This window comes from Alligator sinensis, unplaced genomic scaffold (genome assembly GCF_000455745.1).
Source record: "Alligator sinensis unplaced genomic scaffold, ASM45574v1 scaffold493_1, whole genome shotgun sequence".
Lineage (NCBI taxonomy): Eukaryota > Metazoa > Chordata > Crocodylia > Alligatoridae > Alligator > Alligator sinensis.
Window position 1 is genome coordinate 149249 of NW_005842513.1, and position 20443 is coordinate 169691.

At 43.6% G+C, this 20443-nt stretch overlaps 1 long non-coding RNA gene across 2 annotated transcripts in view; it reads left to right on the forward strand.

Annotated features, from left to right (window-relative positions):
• Nucleotides 1–20443, forward strand: part of LOC112551573 — a 77847-nt gene that overhangs the window by 2016 nt on the left and 55388 nt on the right. The gene's annotated exons all lie outside the window — the stretch shown is intronic.

The following is a 20443-nucleotide window of genomic DNA, read 5'->3' on the forward strand; positions in this document are numbered from 1 at the left end:
CTGGGTAGGTGCTCCCAGGAGTTGAGTGGCCCAATCCTCCATGGGAATTCCCAGGCGGTGCAGTATCAGGTCCCTCGAGCCCCAGGGGATTACGTTGCATGTATGAGTGGGACAACAGGTGATGCAAGTTTGGCCCAAAGAAGCAGAACAACGGTGCTGGGACAATACAGCACAGGTGTTCTGCTTTATTTAGTGACATCTATTTCTATCCTAAGTACAGGCAGAAGACAGGGTGGAGGTGCACCTTACAGACCAGTGTTGTCCAAATGGCAGCCCATGAGCAGCATGTGACCACTGTTGCCCCTATTGCTCCAGCTGTAGGAGCAGCTGGCATCTCCCCCCCTACCCCCGCCACTGCATGCCTCCATCCCAGGGGATGGGGTAGTGAGATGCAGTCTGGCACAACCAACAGAGCTGGGGGAATGATGGCCTGGAGTGCCCGTGCAGTGCAGTGACACAAGGGTGCCCGCAGGGAGCAGAAGATAAGGGGGGGGGGGCACGCCACATGGGGGAGTGCTCCCCTGCATATAGTGAAGCAGAGGGGAGTGCCCACCCACACAGATGCATGGGGAGTGCAGCCTGGGGGAAGGGGGCATGGCTCTGCAGCCCACTATGCTGTGACATGTGAGATATGTGGCCCCTGGCCACTTTGAAGTTGGACAGCCCTGCTATAGACTAACTGAATCAAAGATGCATAAGTTTTTGTGAGCAAGGGCTCACTTCATCACATACTGTGAAGGGACATAAGTGAATAGCCCCCTTAACTTTCGTGGGACTTATATAGGTGGTGCAGCTTTAGCACAAAGATCATGGGATGGTTAATAATGAAGAGGATGGGCCACTATTACAGGAACAATGCAGATCATTTGGTGAGCTGAGTGCAAGCAAAAAAAAATTAATATATAAGTGTCATGCCGTACAACTAGACAAAACTATACAACTAGACAAAAAGACTCTGGAAAGGAGTTGCAGTTGTGGTACATAATTAATTCAACTTGAGCTCCCAGTGCAACACAGCAGCCAAAATTGCAAAAGTTATTCTTGGATGTACAAGCAAGAAAATATTATTGAGCAGTGTAGAAGTTGGTACTGGTATAGACATTTCTAGAGTTTCATGACCAGTTCTAGGTTAGGGACAGACATTACACCTAAACTGGTTTTAAGTGATCAGAAACTGGTTTAAATCTGTAACAAAACAGATGTTCAATGCACATAAACCAGTTTGAAAATGGCTGAAACCAGTTTGAGACAAACCTGGTTCAATGTAGTATTAGACTTAACTGATTTTGGTCAAACCTGTTTAGGCAATGTCTGTCCCAGATCCCTTCCTGGTTTAAGTTAAACCAGAGTCCCCCAGCATCCTAGCATGCTCTCTGGATTCTCTGCTCCACAGCAGGGCTGGCCCTGCCCCTCTGCTCTCTGGCTAGAGCTCTGGCAGAGACTGCAGGCATCTGCCTGGTGTCCCCCTGCTCCCCCCCTCCCCTCACCACTCCTGCTAAGCAAGGATTCCTCCCCCTCCCTTTGCCTTACACAGACACCCTTTAGCATTATCTAGCATACCATATGCTGGCTATGGTTTGTGCTGTGCCAGATGGGACAATGGCAGACAGAACTGTGTTGGCTAAGGGTTTTTTGGAGCTAATTAACAGGTAGCTGGTAATGTCCCTCCATTCCTTCCCTGGAAAAAGTTGTTTAAGAAGATCTTGAACTAATGAGGCAAGGTTCTTTGGGTAAATCTGATATATTTTATTAGACCAACTTAAATAGTTTGAAAAATTCTTAGCAAGCTTTTGTGTTTAAATACCCTTTGTCAGGCTGAGGCAGCATCTGCAGTTGGTGTGTGCTCTTTCCGGATGGAATGAATAGTAGAGGCCAGAGGCTGCTATGCATGCAAGAAAGGTAGTGAGCGAAAATGTAAATTGAGGAGTCAGTGGGTGAGAGACAGGTGGGGTGGGGGGCACCTGGGGAGTCAGATGTTAGGTAGGTTATAATGCATCATAAATCCAATGTCTATATTTAGTCCATGATTTTTGTATCCAGGAGTTTGATGAAGTGAAGTTTATAGGCTCGTCTGTAAAAAGTGTTTTGTAAATTCCCTTTGAAGATTAAAACTGTGAGATTGGAGAGAGAGTAGTTTTCTTGTGAGGAATGTGCCCCCGCAAGTAACTGGGTATTCTTGTCTTTAATAGATTTCTGGTGTACTTTCATTCTGGTGCGCAGTTGTTGTTTGGTCTCTCCTATGTATTTTCCATCAGGGCATTTGGTGCATTGGATGAGATGTATTACATTTTTGGAGATGCAGCTGTTAGACCAACACGGCTTCAACCTATACTCCTTGAACTAATGAGAGGCTTTTGTTTTCTGATGGGTTGATAAATGCTGATAAGAGAGCTGATAAATGCTCTATTATCAACGAGGGTGGGGGAACCCCTCCCTAATAGGAGCATCCTGCCAGGGCCTGGCCATGTCCTCCCTCAGCTCAGCACTGTGACAGGAAGGGAGGGCTGCTTCTAGCCTGAGCCACTGCAGGCATGTGCCTGCATTTCTTCAGTCCAGAGTAGATGTCTGTGTGGTTACAGAACAGTTTAGTCTAGCCAGGTTAGACCAACCTGAAAAGATTGAATCAATTCAGGCTCAAGCTTTTTGAGTATCTGTTCCTAGCCCTAGTGTCCACAGTTCAAAAAGGATGTTAAGAAAGTGGAGAGGGTTCAGAGATGATCCATGAGAATGATTAAAAAGTATTGGAAAAAATGACGTATAATGAAAGATTCAAGGAATTTAGTCTACTTAGTTTAGCAGAGTTGGTTGAAAGAGTGATTAGATTAGTGCAGATACCTATACCCAGAGCAGAAATTTGATCCTAGAGAGCTCTTAAGTCAGACAGACAAAGGTATAACAAGATCTTAAGGCTAGAAACTGAAGCTAGATATATTTGGACTCAAGATAAGGCACAGATTTTTAATACTGAGGGTAAATAATCATTGGAAAAAAAAAAAAAAAAAAAAAAAACTTACCAAGGGCTCAGGTAGATCAGATGTTTATCAGGAAGATATGCTTCAGTTCAAACAAGATATAATTCAGGGAGGCCCTGTAGCCTGTGCTATACTAAGGTCAGACTACTTCTTCACAATAGTCCCTTTTGGCCTTTTAACCCATGAAAGCTTATTGCTGAATAGGTGCTTGTTCCAATTAACCTAAATCTCATAGCATTTATGTTTTTGCTCACATTTTTCATTATACTTTTTGCCCTCAGAGAGCTGAAACAACATGAAATCTAATTTTCCTCACAATATTTCCACCATCTGGGAATGGTCACACAGTGATGAGACCAGTTTACCAATTACTTTAAATCCACAAATGGGTCCTTGACAAAATAAAAAGACCTATCAATAACAAAGTATAACAAAGAACAAGAGAACCCTACACCAACCAAATTTCCCCTCTGCATGACCTTGAGCATGTCGGGATGGTTCCTGGCAGGGAATGAAGATCATATTTCTTTTAGCCTAGAGCTTTAGAAAGTTTCAGGACGGAAGGAAATATTTTATCTCTTAAAGCATATTTTTGGCTGAGATGCTGACTCTCAGAAATATTTGAGTCTGAGAAACTTGGGCCTCAAATTCTGGGTCTGGTGAATGACCAGGCATCTGAGGTCTCACGAGAAGTCATAATGATGGTCTGAGCTTCAAAGTGGTCAGAGAGTACATCTAAATGACATATTTTTTGGTTTACTGTTCCACTGGGACAACATCCAACGTATATGACATGCTCCACGTAAGCACCGTCTCCAAAGGGGCCCATTTAAGGACAAACGTTTATTTTACTGATTGTAAATCTTTCAGTGATTTTGGGGGTTGTTCAGTTCTGCCTTTCCTTCTAGTTCTACAGAAAAATATTGCTGTCATAGCTAGGAGTAAATATTATACTGCTTGTTACATTTCCTTAATTATCGGAAAAGCAGAGTGTCTTTCCCCATTTGTCCCCGACTCTGGCAGTTCTTTGTACAGTGCAACAATTTTGAGAACTTGGGAGTGGAAACCAAACTTATCAGATTGTGCTGTATGGCAGGACAGGAGAAGCCACTATAGTAGAGCGGAAACACACTTGGACTAAGAAGCTATGCAGGTTAGGATGGCTACCTTATGCATTTATACAGCTTAAGTTACAAGTTCAGTGAAGAATTTAAATGTTAATTAAAAGTATCCAATATTTTACCCAGTACAGATAGTGCAGGCAGGAGGTGTCAGTTTCTTGCTGGTGTGACACTTCCTCAGCGATACTTTGGCCCAAGCAAGATCAGATTCCCATCCAGGTGGCACATGATGGGCACTTGTTGCAGCCTCTAGTCAGAGCCACACCAAATCCCTTTTGTAAAACAGTGTGTTACAGTAAACAACTTCTTGATAGGAAAGAGAGAAGTCAGTAAATGAGGATTCCTAGTTCATCAGGGATATGTTAAATACACAGTAAATTATTTTAAGAAAAAATAGGTAAAATTTTAGGACCTAGGTGAATTTGGAAACTTTTTTTTTAAGTTATAGTGCTCTCCCATGTGAAATGACATAAATCAGGGCTGTCCAGCTCACAGCCTGCAGGCGACATCCAACCCCTAAGAGGTCAATTTGCAGTCCTGGGTCTCTCACCCTGTTGTTTCTTCCCCGTCACTCTAACTGAGCTCTGGGCTCATCCTTCCTCCTTTGGCTTCTGCTTCCTATCTCCACCTTAGGGGCAAGGCAGTGCAGCCTGCAGGACCAGAGATGCTCACACAGCATAATATGGTGCAGTTCAGCAGTGATGGGGGAAGGGGACTGTCTGTGCAGTGAGTGGCCCAGGAGGCCCACAGTCCGTGCTGGTGTAGCATGCAACCCCTGGCTGCTTAAGTTGTGTGTAGATGAAACAGGGGCCCTAAATTGAAGCGGTGGGTTTTAAAAATACTGCTTCAATTTAGGGTTGATTAAACCCCCATGTAGTGCACACACTCCACTGACTTACCTCTCTGGTGGGGAGGGGAGGGCAAGCTGCCAGCGGGCAGAGTGGTCGCTGGGCTGGGCTGGGCTGGGCTGGGCTGGGAGGGGGCGGCAGCAGTGGCCTCCCCCCAGGCTGCACTCACCTGCAGGCACCCGGCTCAGGTGGTCTTGCGGGGGCACCACTGCCGTGGAGGGAAGCACCTGGCCCCCATGCAGCTCAGGCAGGCAGGCTGGGGGGGGAGCCTGCTTTCCCAGCTTGCTGCCAGGCTGCATGCAGGGATTTCTGCAGATCCGTGGAGCTGCATGGAGCCTGGTGCTTCACTCCGCAGCTGTAGGGGCAGCAAACTAAAACTCCTCAAAAGAGTTTTAGTTTGCTGCGCCCCAAGTCATTTAAGACGCATTACGCCGCTGAATTTCCTACAGCGGCTGGAATTAATGTGCCATATGCTGCCAAGGCATGCAAACATGAACACCATTAAAGCGGTGTAAAAGCATTTAGCCCGCTTTAAAGTGTTGTGCACACATGCCTCTCGCTGTGTCTACACACAGCCTAGAAGTTGGACAACTCTGAGAAATACAAAAGTAGCCTGCCCCTTCAGTTATGTATTATTTCTTTCCAGGCCAATGGAATAAATGAAAGTTCTGAACAGATTTACCTTAGTTTTCCAATTGTGTCCACACAGACAGAGCTTTGTGTCCATACAGAGTCCCCTTAATTTAACAGGATCCTAGACATACAAGTTGGTTTATGTGGATCAAACCTGCAGGGGGCCTTGGTCTGCAATTCTTTGGGCCATTTGGAGGCTGGCCTTTAAATCTTGGTGAGTTAGGTCAAGGAAACAGCCAGGTTGTCCCAGGAACATCTCTTTGAGGTTAGCATCTTGTTCTCTAGCGTCTCAGTTTTCATTAAAAAATAGCCAGTCTTTATAAAGCACAATGATTCTGAGCCAGGGTGATGTGGCCTCCCGGGGGGAGGATGCAGGGGGAGAAGAGGAGTGAGAGATCTTTTCAAGGGTTCCACAGGGTGCTGGTCAATATTAGCTCTATTAAGTGGGCAAACACCTACACATGATTCACAAAGTAAACCCAAATATTTCAAATAGAAATCCAGTGTTAAAAAATATTCTGACCTGTTTCAGTCTCTCAGTTCTTAGCAACAGAAGAATTGCTCTATTATTTTTCTGTAGTCAAAAAATGAGTAAAAAAATAAGAGCTGGCATTTTTCGAGGGGTGCCTGGAATATAAAGAGGGATGCCTAGAGTCTAAAAAGGATGAGAACCACTGCTTTAGCTACTCTACCTTGCAGAGAAGTCTCACTAATGTGAAAAAATTGTAACCAATGCAGAGATGCATCTGCAGAGACTCTGGAACAACAGCACTGAGAAGTATGAACTGATCTGTTCATCTCAGTGAGGGACACACTCAGATAATCAGCGATGAAATTAAATATTGGTGCTATTTTCTCCGCTACATTAAAAAACAAAAAATGGGTAGGGGTAGGGAGCAGGATGAGTCACAGCTTCACAATTCACTGCAAGGAAACTGCATTTTGGTATTAAAAAATGCATTTGGGGGATGCCCACATTTTCCATTCCCCCTCCCCTCTGACAATCAGTCACAGAGGAGCTGAGTCTAAGAAACCCAGTAGAGCCTTTTGGCAATAAGCCCTCAAATGCAGGGAGCTGTGCCTGAGTAGTTGTAGAGGCATGTGGTCATATTCTGAATATCTGCATAATCTACCCTGAGCAAGGTTTTGTTTGGGTGCCTCAGAGGCTAAACTTACTTTGTGTGTGAAGCTAGGGGGTAGACTAGTTTATCTGACTTCTGGCAAAGGTTTTTAAAGGAGAAATGTGGGGCTAATGGGCATCATCCAGAATTAGACCAGCACCTCACAGCAAATAAAACTTACTGGAAAGAAAGCTTTACTTCTCACACGTGTATTTAAGCAGATCCAAGGAAAAATTCTACGTCACTTCTTAACCAGCTTATTTCATTATAGGGAACTACCGTACTTTCAGCTAGCAGTGAAGAAAACACTTCATACAATGTGAATCAAAAGTGATCAGTTCTACTTTTCAGTTTGAATATATATATATTTAAAAGAACCAGGAAAGTAGAACTGAAAATCTGAAGAATAGAAATTTTCAGTTCATGTTCAATTGTTTGCTAACATTCAATGAGCTAAAAATATATTTACTATGCATAGTTATTCATTAACTCAAGTTTCTATATCAGAAAGAAAACTAGGAGACTATTAAAGGTCAGTTAAAATTTAACATACTGCCTTTTATTACATGATTACAATCTCTGAAGCAATGTTCAGAATAAAAGAGGAGTTATCAGTGGAACTAACCTGATTTGAGGATGGTTAGTGGGTAACCTTCGAAAAATTGCCAATATAAATGGTCTTCTCTGATGAAAAGTCTGCTTTGACTATGATGAAATGTATTCTTTGGATTGGATTCACAAAACATTTCTGTCCTTTTGAGTACCTTTTGAGTTAAAAATAAAAAACAAACAAACAATGTTAGCTAGTGCTACCCACACAATAATCACAGACTTTGAGCCAGTTTAAATATTTCACCACTTTTCTACATTTTGCTAAATAAAGATATTTTCTCAAAAATTAGGTTAATTACTAACTGTTCATGTGAAATGCACAAGGCAGAACTCACAGGGTGGGCCTAAATAACTGGGCACATAATCTTTTCTCAATTCATCTGTATTTGCTGCTATAATCATTCTTTAGGACCATTACTTTAGTCATATTACAAGGAGGGCATTTTGTATTGTAGATATAAGGATTGCTTGGAAAAATATCCAGTTGTGTTTATTATTAATGAAAAATTATGTGGTCTCATGTAATGAATAATAAGTAAAAGCAGATATGGTTGAATGTATTTGTAAAGTTCTTTTAAAAAGGCCTCTATTGGAACCAAAAGTAACCATTTCTGAATCAATACTATATTTTCTTTAAATAAAATGACCACATTATGTGATTCTCACTGTAATACCATTTTGCCTTCTAAAAGAAAATAAAACTGTACAGCAGTACCTTATACATTACAGTTTACCTCAAGTACAATAAATCTCAGTAAAGCATGTCATACCTACTAAGCCAAACACAGAGGACCAGATCCTAGTTCTGTTGAGCTTGTACGTGGATTTGGGTGCCTATAATCAATTCTATTCTATTCTATTCTATCCATACATCTACTTTTGAGGTATGCTGTCATCTTGCCTTTAGGATAGATTCACAAAAAAGCAGTGAGGAGGAGGACCCATACACTTTTCCTATTAATAGTTTTTCAGGGACTTGAATAGGGTGGAATAGGATTACACTAATAAAGGTAGTTACGTAAAATGACCTATGGCCCCAAAACATGGAATAAAATATGGTCCATAAGTTAGCATTTTATTTGAAATACATGCTTCAGGGCTTCACTGATTATTCTTCCACCTAGGAAGCGGGTACCTTTCTTTAGGAGTGAGGGAAAAGATAAGACACTAGACTGGCAACTATTTCCTGTCCATTTAGTGAAAATTTACACAGCTTGTGCGTGACTGGATTTGTGGAGCATATCTTTTTTTCCCACCCTTAATCTATATATGCAGAGTTGAATAAGCATATTTCTTTATCTAGGACAGTGTTTAACAAACTTCGAAAATTACGCCCCTGTCGATCAGGGAAATGGAAAACAAGTGTTTGTACCTAACCCTGCCTGCTTGTCTACCACCTCTTCACCACACTGAGGAATGCTTCTTGACTCCCTTTTCCCACACTTTAAGAAATGCTGCTGTACATCTTTTTAACGGGACACCTCTTCTTTCTTCAGTGCTTTGATGAGCAGAGAGTTAACCTCTGAAGTATCATTATTGACTTTGGAATCACTGATGTATATGGAGCATTTCTCACCTTGGAGCTCCTGTTTCAGGCTCAGTGGAATGCGGACAAACCTCCCATCTGTTGCATTTACTTCACATTTGGAAGGTTTTATTAGAAACCATACTTGATTTTTTGTCTTTTTTTAGGAATGCTGAGACTCGAGGACAATTTAATGGACTCTGGTTGCCACTGGCTAGTATTTTTTTGTCCCACTTGAAAATCAGTCAAGTATCTACTCAAATTTGCAAGCATCTATTATAGTTTCTGTTCACTGTCAATGTTAGGAGAATAATTGTAGCCACTGTTAATACTGGTGTTCTCTTTGTCTATATACTTTACATATGGACACTGTTTCTTCTGTGGTTCTATAGTCATGTATTATCACTTCCAGTCTTCTTGAGGAACTGATGAAGTACTGTGTTGCCTGCAACAACTCAAGCTTCTCTGAACCAGTTAGTTTCAAGGTGCCACCCTGTCCCACCTTCTTCCACTCTTTGCCATCTGAGTGATTATCCCAGACCTCCAATAACTTATTGTGGAAAGCTTCTCATTAGAGGCTGGAAAGTAAAGATATGGACACATGATCAAATTGCAGTGAGTTAACAGACCATTAGACTTACTACAGAGGATCTGCTGTGTGGTGACTGTTCGCTGCTCTTATATCGCACCAAGTGGCAGCTAAACCTGGCTAACTTACTTGCATTTCATTAAAAGGTAGGCAGTCCCCATTCAGCTTTCACTTATGAGATAAGGACAGGCAGACATGATTATAGCAAATCAGCTGATCTGTAGTAAGTCTCTGCCCCTGCTAACATGCTGTCTCTTGACTAGCCCCCAAAGGGGAGGCATCACATTTAAACATGCATCTTTACTTTTTATAAGGTGACAACAAAATAGGAGTTTGGGGCCTAGAATGCCATGCAAGGTCCACAAAATGTTCCCTTTGGGGAAAATTCAACCTCTCTGTATAAAGTTATCTTGCTCATGTGAAACACTCCAGTGAAGAAGGTCTGTGCAAGCCTATGCACACTTAAATGCCACATGGGTCTCTGAAGTGAATTTCAGCTATAGCTGTTCATTTGCAGTGCATGCTCAGGCACACATTGCCAACTGTGAGAAGGTTGAAGAACCCTTATTTAAAATAAAATAGTCTCTGTCACAAATATGACAGCAACTAAGCAACTTTTCAAACATACTTGCTGCAATGTGTTAAAACTTTGAGTTTAAGAAAGTGATATCTGATGAGTGGCAAACCTTTACTGTAGCCTCTGTGGTATCTAACCTATTTTAGCAAGAAAAGAGAGATCACTCCTGTAAGTTCAAGCACATTTCCAGTTTTATTTCATAGACATTAGGGCTGGAAGGGACCTTGGAAGATCATGGAGTCGAGCCCGCTGCCCCAGGGGCAGGAAGTCACCTAGGATCAAAGGATCCCAGCAAGATAGGCGTCCAATTGTTTCTTAAGAGTCCAGGGTAGGTGCTTGCACCACCTCTGGAGGGAGTCTATTCCAGGCCTTGTGGGCTCAGACAGTAATGAAATTTTTCCTATGTCCAGCCTAAAATGGTCTTGGAGGAGTCTGTGACCGTTTGACCTTGTCATCCTTTGGGGTGCTCTGGTGAACAGGCGTTCCCTCAGATCCTGATGTATACCCCTTATATCAGAGGTGGGTAAAATATGGCCCGCGGACCGGATGCAGCCTGCTAGGCCATTCTATCCATTCTGTGGGGCCCCTAAAAAATTTAGAAAATTAATATTTATCTGCCCCTGGCTGCCTGTCATGCGGCCCTCGATGGCTTGCCAAAATTCAGTAAGCGGCCCTCTGCCCAAAATAATTGCCTGCCCCTGCCTTATATACTTATAGGTAGCCACCAGGTCACCCCTGAGCCTGCTCTTTTCTAGGCTGAAGAGTCCCATAGCTCTCAGCCTGTCATCATAACACATGTTGTCTTGCCCTCTGATCATGTGCCTGGCTCTCCTCTGGACTCTCTCAAGCTTTTCCATATCCTGTGGAGCCCAGAATTGGATGCAGTACTCCAGCTGCAGCCTCACCAATGCCAAGTGAATGGTCAGGAGAATGACATCCTGAGATTTGCTTGAGAAGCATCTATAGATGCAAGCCAGAGTTTTGTTTGCTTTACCAACTGTGACATCGCATTGGTGGCTCATGTTCATCTTGTGGTCAACCATGACTCCCAAGTCCCTTTTGGCCATGGTGCTAGCGAGCGTAGCACTGCCGAGCCTATAAGCATGCTGCATGTTTCCCCTCTGCCCCCCCGCAAGGTGGAGTACCTTGTATTTTTCCATATTGAGGTATTCTGTATTTCTTATTGTAAGTACTGCTATATTGTCAAGGAATGCTGTGCCATGTGTGAACAACACAGCTGATATGAAATTTCATGAAATCATGAAATTATCTTGATATGTTTTGAATATTTATATATTTCCATTTAACCTGTCCCAGATTCCCTTATTTGAACAACATACCACCCCTCCCCCAACAACCAACCCTTTCCAATACAATGCAGTGGCCTGGAATGGTGGGCTTCCTATTTCAGCATCAGCGTATTTTCGAGGACAACACTGTAGACTGGTATATAGATGAGCTATTGTAGAACCAGGGAATGGTTTGTAAATGCACTGACTTTTAACCAAAAATAAAAGGTTACGCTATATTCATAACCAGGTTCTCTTTTGAACATTTACACTTTTTAAAATGCAAGCTTATAAAAAAATTAAATCATAATATGGCCTTCACTTTGTCTCTTTAGCTATCCAACAAACTAATTATCTATGATAATATAGATATATAAGAATATTGGGCAGGAAGGCAACATCTGGGCCACTGTGTCCCGTTATTTGTGTTCAGAGGCAACCATGAAGTAAACATCTGTCTGAAAGGTTCCCAAGAAAATCCACTCCTGTCCCTCTTGCTTAGCTCCACAACCACAAAGTGACCTCTGTAATGGGTCATAGAAAAGAACAGAGAAAATGCAAGCACTACCAATGCCCTGGCCCTATTAGTGTATTTATTTGTTAATAACAAGCTTCCCTATTGACAGCTAATTCTTAAAAGTATTAATTTTGTTTTACAAATCTGAGTGGACCTTTATTATTAGAATGTAAAAGTATGACATAGAATCATTTTGCAAATGTTTATATGCACTGTTAAAAGCTATCCAAGCGGCTCATAGAATATTCACTATCTTCATGGAGTCACAGAGACTTAGTGCATTTATTTATGCTATATTTTACTTTTGCAGATGTTGAAGTGGTGGCTAACACTTCCCTAAATGCTGGTAGCCAGGTTTTAAAGCAGCAGCAAATAGAGGATAGGGTGCTCCTTTGTATATGCTTCCCAAAACAGTATTAGTTAATATTCACATTGCAGCTGCAAACAGGATAAGGGCCCTATTACACAAGTGTTGTACAAAACACATTCCCATACATGGTTTTTACTATAGCAATCTTCACAATTTATGGTTTATAACATGGAAAATGTTTCTAATACAGTGCTGACAGACCTGACTCAAGTCTGCTGAATTTAATGAGAATCTCTCCATTGAGTTCCTCTACTGGGAAGTGGAGTACAGGTTCAGACATGTCTATACTGCAGCTATGCTAGGGAAATGCACCCTACCCACCTGCTTCCTTCTATGTAGCCGCTGCTGGAGCAGCACCAGGTATGCTTATCTACCCTCCTGAAAGCACACCTAGCAACTCATAGTGCACGCTTCATTTTCCCAGCATTTAGCATGCACAGAACAGGAGCAAGGGGGGAATGTGTAGTCACAGCAGCACCCGCTAGAATAGTAACTCTCAGCCAGGTTGCTGCACCACTCTGCGGTGCCTTCAAATCCTCCAAAGGGTCCTGTGGGATGTCATGCCATGTTATCACTGTTAGCTGTGCAAACCATATTCACAAAATAAACCCAGAGATTTCAAATAGGAATCCATAGTGCTTAAAACGTTCTGACTTGCTGGTTGCAGTCTGAGTTCTCTGTAACAAACGAATTGCTTTCTTATTTTTTGTAGTCAAAACATGAGTGAAAGCTAAGAGCTGGCATTTTCTAAGGGATGCCTTGAGTCTAATAACAGGTGTCGTGAATCTAATGAGGTTGAGAACCATTGCTCTAGGGTCTACTAGATATGCACTTAGGGCCCACTGATTAAAGGAAAAAAAAGTCGCTATTAGCAACCTGACAAAGTGCCTAGACACAGGGCCGGTGTAACATTTTTTGGGGCCCCCCTGCAAGAAATAGTTTTGGGGCCCCCTGCCCTGAAGAAGCTGGCAGCAGCAGCAGGGGGGAGGGATGGTGAGCGGCTGGACATGAAGCTAGCAGTGGCGAATGGCTGGACTCAGGGGCAAAGGCAGAGGAAGAAAACAAAGTTTGGGGCGGCTGAGCGAATGTGTGCACATGGATGCACACACCCACCCCCTTGGGAAAGTCTGAGGGGGAGTGGAAAGGGCCAAGGGGAGGGAACTGCATTACCCAGTGCTGTGTTGCCCTGGCCCCGGCCATGTCCTGGCCCTGCCCATACTAGCCCCGGATGCTGCACCAGGCCTGGCTGCATCCCGGTCCCGGCCATGCCATTTCTGGCCCTGGCAGCCTCCTGGCCGCACCAGTGCTGGCCGCCCCAGCCTCACCCACCTCCCAGCCCTGGCTGCACTGGCCCCGACCCTGGATGCCTCCCCACCCCAGCCCCGGCTGTGCATCTGGGGCCAGCCTGTCCTATATTGTGAAGCCTGCGGCCGCAGGGGGCCCCACAGCTAAGAGGCCCCCTGTGCCTCCCCCCCTTGGGAAAGTTTGACGGCGAGGGGAAAGGGCCAAGGTGGGGAACTGCACTGCCTGGTGCCATGATCTATTGAGGTCCCTTCGGACCCTAACATCTATGAATCTATGCTTCCCCAGCCATCTCCCAGATGGCCCTGGCTGCCTTCCGGTGCCTTCTGGCTCTGGCCGCCTTCCGGCCCACCCCAGCCATGGCTGCCTCCTGGTTCTGGCTGCACTGGCCCCAGCCCCGGCTGGCCCCAGCCCCAGCTGCCTGCTGGCCGCACTGGCCCCAACTGCCTCCCAGCCACACCAGTGCTGGCCGCGCCCGCCTCAGCTGCCTCCCGGCCCCGGCACCTGCCCTGGCTGCACTGGCCCCAGCTGCCTCCCCAGCCCCACCCTGGCCACACACCAGCCAGGGGAACCCAGAGCCACAGCTTGGAGCAGGGCCAGCCTCAGCTGCACTGCTGGCCTGGAGTGGATGGAGCCCCCAGGACCTCCACACCTGCCCTGCCCCACCCCACATCATCCCCAGGAAGAGCCCAGTGGCTTCTCCAGAGGCATGGTGCCAGGAAACCAAATGGGGGGAGGGCACATGGCCCCCCAATCTTTGCATGGGCAAGGGTGGGCCACAGTTGCAAGCTGGGCTCAGTCTCTGCTCCATGTTTCCATGCCTCACTGAAAGTGGCAGGCACTGTGGCAGGCACCTGCATGCACATCCTGCTGCTGGGTGAGCTGGGCAGCAAGGCGCATGGCAGCAGCCACCGCTTTCAAAGCTGCAGCAGCGAGGCACAGAGACACAGAGAAGAGGCTGATCCCAGCTTGCAGCTGTGGCCTTCCCTCACCCATGCAAAGATCAGGGGGCCCTGTCCCTCCCCTCCCCCCACTTGGCTGCCTTGCGCCTCGCCTCTGGAGGAGCTGCTGGGCTCCAATTGTCTCATGACCCGGCCAGGCTGGGGCCCCAGTCACAGTGAATGGGGACTGGGCCAAATTGTGGGACAATCCCCACAGTGCAGGAGGGAGCGGGCCAGGGGCAGGGGTGAATGATTCACTCTTCTACTACCCCACTTTCTCCTGCATTGCGGGAGGTCTTGATTTGCCCTCCCCCCCACGCCTATGGAAAGAAACAAAACAGATTAAAAGAAACTTCCCTGCCTGTGGCTGGGCCAGCTGCAATCCTGGCTGCAAGTGTGCAGGGTAGCTCAACAAGCCCACCCCTCCCCCCCTGCTGTAGGACCCTGCAGCCAGGCTGCCCTTAAGCAATACCTGCTGCGGCTCTATGTTTGGGGGGGCTGAGCCCTGTTAGTCCCCCACTTCCGCTGCCTATGTGCAGGGGGCCCCTTAGCTGCGGGGCCCCCTGCAGCCACAGATTTCACAGTATAGGATGGGTTGGCCCTGCCTAGGCAAGTCTTTTGGAGTGTTAGGAGCAAGGAAACGGCATTGGCTTTTTGTTTTTGAATGACAGGGATGTCATCTCATCTAGCTGCAAATAAATTTGTATAGGATACATAGCTCAGAATAGAAACAGAATATCTAGATACCCAAAGAGCAAAAACATCATCATTCTGCAGACACGAAACATCAATATCAATGGGAAATGGTCATGGATCCATGGCTTTGTTAAAATTTATATCCTTCCTTGACTTGTATTCACAGAAAATGCAAGTTGTCTCTGTGCAGAGGGCCAGCACAAAACTGATAAACCACTTAAGTTTTACTTAAGCCATGTTTAGGGTCTATTTGTAGGCCATAAAACAGGACAAGAGCAATAAGAGTTAAAATCTGCAAGTCTAAAGTTCTGAGGAAAGCACCAGAGTGCAAAGAATATATTGATCTAGACAAAGTCACGAACATGTACAAGCACCCTAATCAGAACATTTGGAAGCTGATCAAGAACATTCTGGGATGGACAGAATTAGTACCACCTCCCACAGTAGATAAGAAAAGCATGCAAGGACAGTAAAAACCAATACCTGGTACATCCGGGGAAAGGTATATAGGAATATTGTACTTAAATAAGTTCATAATCAGCAAATTGTAAGGTGTGTGGCACCAAATGTGATCAATCATGTGTAGGCAATGATGATATAGGCTTGTTGCAAGCCCTTCATGTATCACAAGAATAGAACATTTTTAGATTTGTGTTTAACCATTTAACCCTGTACCATCCCTGTTGCTGGCCAGTCTGATCACCTGGCTGACAGTACTAATAAAGGCTACACTAAGTTTATATTTATGGAATAGTTGCTGCATACTTATTCAACCACTGCTGCATGTTGCAGCAGAACCTAATAGGTCCTTGGTGGCAACAACTTTCTGGTGCAGTGACTTGAATAAGCAGTGAGATAAGTAGTGAGTCAAAGGTAAAGCCACTCAGTTAGACAGTGATTTGGATCTCCAGGGTCAGATGCAGACATTACATTTTTACTGGTAAAAGTGATCGGAAACTAGTCTACCCCTAGAAAAGAAGTTTGGCACACAGACTGGCAATTTGTCTCAGTTTACTTAATAATCTTAAAGGCAGTAGCAGAAGGTCAAGCTGGCTGGACCTCTGCAGTATTACTATTTGGACAGTCTAGCCCCAGAACATCCTCTACCCAACTTTTCTCATCAGGAAACACAGAGGGGTTCTCCAGGGAAACCCTGGCAGAAACTAGAATAGCATTTCTCTGTTAAGTGTGCAGAGACAGGCAGAATACATCAACATACTCTGTCACCAAATGGACCCAGTATTTGCTGTGTTGCTCTGTAAACCCATACAATGTGAGGTAATGGATGACCGGCTTAGTATTTCCACAATGCAAGAATGTCTTAATTCTTAAGAATTTAAATGATTTCCATTTGTTCCAAATACTTTACTGATCCATCATTATATTCTTGCTTCCTGAAAAATCTCTTTTGAATTTTAAAGAGCTTTAGGAATGCCCCTAGTAACATATTTTGGGTGGACTTCAGGTTATGCTGATATTATACAAGAGGAAATATGAAAAAAGGAAAACATGTTTCAATATTGACTACAAAATTATTCCAGAACCATAATTGTACCAGTGGATTTCAGTACCAATGTTGTGCAAAAGAAAACCATTTGTTTCCTGTCTTTGAAGGACTCCATCATCTTCCAAAAATCTGATTAAAAAATACACAAACTAGGTATACAAGAGCACAGCTAACAGACAATGGCCTTAGTACCTTTACACTGGCATGATTCAATTCAAAGCAAACTAGAATCAAAAGAGTCTTTTCCACTGCCTGGATCAGCCCCATGCTGATATTATGGGAATGAAAAAACTAAAGTGGAATACATCATGGTAAACATTAACATTTCTTGCATATCTCCCATGCCCTGATCTCTCCACAGTCTGCTCCCTCTTCCACCTGGATGTATGCTACATTGTACGAACCAAAAACGAACCACTATCAATATTTTAGCAGTTACAATCTTGAAGTTTAGCATTGTAGCATAATGTTTAAAGTTACAATCAAGTGACACATCATCAGGAATTCCACACAGTTAAATAGCTGTGCATCCCTTTGCGAACTGATTAACTTCTGTTTGAAGAGAAGCCAGCAATATAAGTATATGTCGAACAGGTTGCCCTGGGAAGAACTTAATGGGGGAACTGTAAGTCTTTTCTACATAAACATGCAGAAGGCAGGGCAGGGTGGCACCTTAGGGCACCTATACACATGCAGCAAGGCTGCTCTGATGTGCTGTAATTACAATGTGTGGGAGCAGACTAGATTAATCCAGTCTGCTGGAGCATGGTAATTACCACGCTCCAGCAGACTCCAGCACATGTATAAACGCCCTTAGAGACTAACTCAGGCAGAAAGGCCTATGCCTTCACAGGCAACAACCTACTTCTTCCAATCCTATGAATGGATTTGCAGAGAGCAGAGGCACTAAATGGAAAGGAATAAAGTAATTCACATAAACATGGTGAATTTCTGGGCAAAGATTTATTATTCCAGTGTAAGCACTGTCTACTGGTTATCCAAGAACAAACTCTTACAAGCAAAATATGAACTAAATCCTAAGGAAGAACAAATAACCAAAGTATATTTGACCCTTGAAAAGGTGAAAAAAAGTTTTTCCATGTATTTTACTAGTTTAATATCAAGCTTTGTTGCTGATACCAAGTTTCAACACAGTATACTAAAAGAATCCTTTTAATATAAACAGTAAAACTCTGTGCTATTTTAATAAACCAAAAAAGATGGCCAGAAACCCAAGGCTTGTAATTTCCTAAACTATAAACATATAATTGGGAGTTGGCTGAACCAGCTCCACTGGGATATGAAACAACCATATAAAGACAAAGAAAGCCTATTGTAATCAGTAATGTGGAGTTAGAGCTGACTTCGCAAAAAGACTATTAACTGAGCCAACAGAAGTTGGCAGCTACATATGTGCAATTTGCTTTGCGAAGGAGGGGCCTAAGAAAAAATTTGAACCTGTTTATTTTGTCTTTAAGAATTTTTTGCCAGAGCTTAAGAACGAGCTATTTCTGGTCATAACCAGACACCCAGAATCATCTTTATTCTTCAGCAGTACTTCAACATTTATTCCAGATATCTATATAATATTGAATCTACTTATTTTACAGAGAAGATGTTTTGGTTTTTGGGTTTTTTGTTTGTATTTTTTTCAAAAGCAAGATTTACTGACACTGTTCTCCAATGCTTAGCAAGCAATAAGGCAAGTCTTTCCTGGTTGTGTGGCTCCCATCATCATACTATCCCATCTTTACCTGAATGTTTATAGCTTTATCCTTTCAGAAACCCTATATTATACCCATTTTACTGACAGGGTAACCGAGGTATTGAGTGAGTTAACTGACCAACCCCAGAACTGAACCCATACCTTGAGTTTTGCTTTAATTACAAATGATCCTTCGTTCTCTCAGCCACTGAAATCACTAGCTGCCTCCACACACACACACAGACACACACTTTGGAAAGATGGCAAAGATCATAAGAAGTTAAAATTCCAAACATTTCTTTATACAAGTCTTATAGAATATAATAAAGAAAGCTAGCACAATAAGACAGAAGTTAGAAATCTGTAGCAGTTATTAAAATATCCTAGATAATGAAGATTATATCCATTCTTTTAATACAGAACCTCTAGGAGAACATATAAGGTTCTGTAGCTTAGTTTTAAAGCTGAAATGTAATTAATTAGGACTTTTCCATAACAGTGGAAGGGGGAGCCATTTCTCTCTCTCCATATCAGAGTTTGATATTTGAATTAGAGAGTTAATATTTAACAAGCTTCCTATCCCCATGAACTGAATGGTGCCAAGAGGCACAGTACATACTTAAAATGTACTGCAAGATGGCACTAAAAAGGTCATCAGTTCAGAGTAGAAAAGCTTCAGAGAGCATCTAGGTTATCTGGTAAATACTTAAAGAGAAATGGACAGCATAAGAGCTCAAAATTAAATTGAAGCTACGGTTGTCAGTTCTGCTGAACAGAAGGTCATCTTTATGCTCTTTGAAAAAAAGAAATATCTAACTTATTAAATCCTCTTTTTTTATACTAATCAAATAAATAAGAAGGGCAAATGTTATTAAAACCACTTGTCCAAGACCTTCTAGACAGATAATTTACTACCAACTCATTAATCTCTAGACTATGATAAAATCTCAGCATAGATTATAAGGAGGCCAAATATGAAAATACTGTTGTGAGTTTCTAGGACTAGCTATGCACTTTAACAAAGGCAAAGTTACCCCATGCATACATACATTCAATGGGGAAATGCTGCTCCTCACATTTTGACATATAACAAAATTGTAAATACTAGCATTTACTGAACATAGTACTTTTCCTCCATAGGTCTAAATACACCTTACAAATGGAGGTAAATAATATTATTCCTTTTCTACCACTGGGAAAAAGTAAGAAACCGAGACCTGAGGAGCTACCATTTTAAATGTACTTGCTAATCTTTTCACCTTGGTTCCTGGCCTTTGACCATATTTTTCCTTAGAATCAGGATGTACTGTCCTGCATGTCAAAAGATGATCCAGCTGGGTCTAGTGCTACTTCAGATCCAAGGAACGTGAAGGGAATTTGGCTGCTAGCTACTCAGTCACCTCAAACTGCACATATGTAGCCTGAAACTGGAGCCAGGGAGTAGGCCAGATGCCCAGCCACAGCTAGTGTGGAAGAACAACCTAAATTTTGAAACCCTATCATGCGCAGTGCCACAGGGATGGTCTAGTAGGCTCCAGGGACCCAGAGTGTTCTGGTCTGCCCTCTCTTGACATCTCAAATGCCTCCTTGCCTGCTACAGCTTTGATGGGAATGATAGTTTAGAAGTAGTCCTGACCTCAGTTCAGTCAAAGGGGACAAACTTCAGTGCCTCTCCCTCTACATTCATATCACTAGGCCTGCTCTCACTCAGGACCATACAGAGTTTGAGAATTAGGGGACCTCACCCCATTCTCTCACCCACTCCTTAGACTTACTTCTCAGTCCTAATCAGCCCTTCAGGCTCATCAGAGACTAAACCAGGGGTGGGCAAAATGCAGCCCATCAGGCCATTCTATCTAGCCTGTGAGGCCCATAAAAATTTTAGAAAATTAATACTTATCTGCCCCTGGCTGCCTGTCTTGCAGCCCTCTATGGCTTGCCAAAACTCAGTAAGCGGCCCTCCGCCCAAAATAATTGCCCACCCCTGGTCTAAACCAACATTTCCTGGAGCTCTCTGACCCACTTAACAGCTCTCCCAGGTGCCCAAGCCCCAAACAACCCCTAAACAGACCACATGCTTCTCTCCAGAGTGCTTTCAGCTGCCTCAGGCCTAGGACT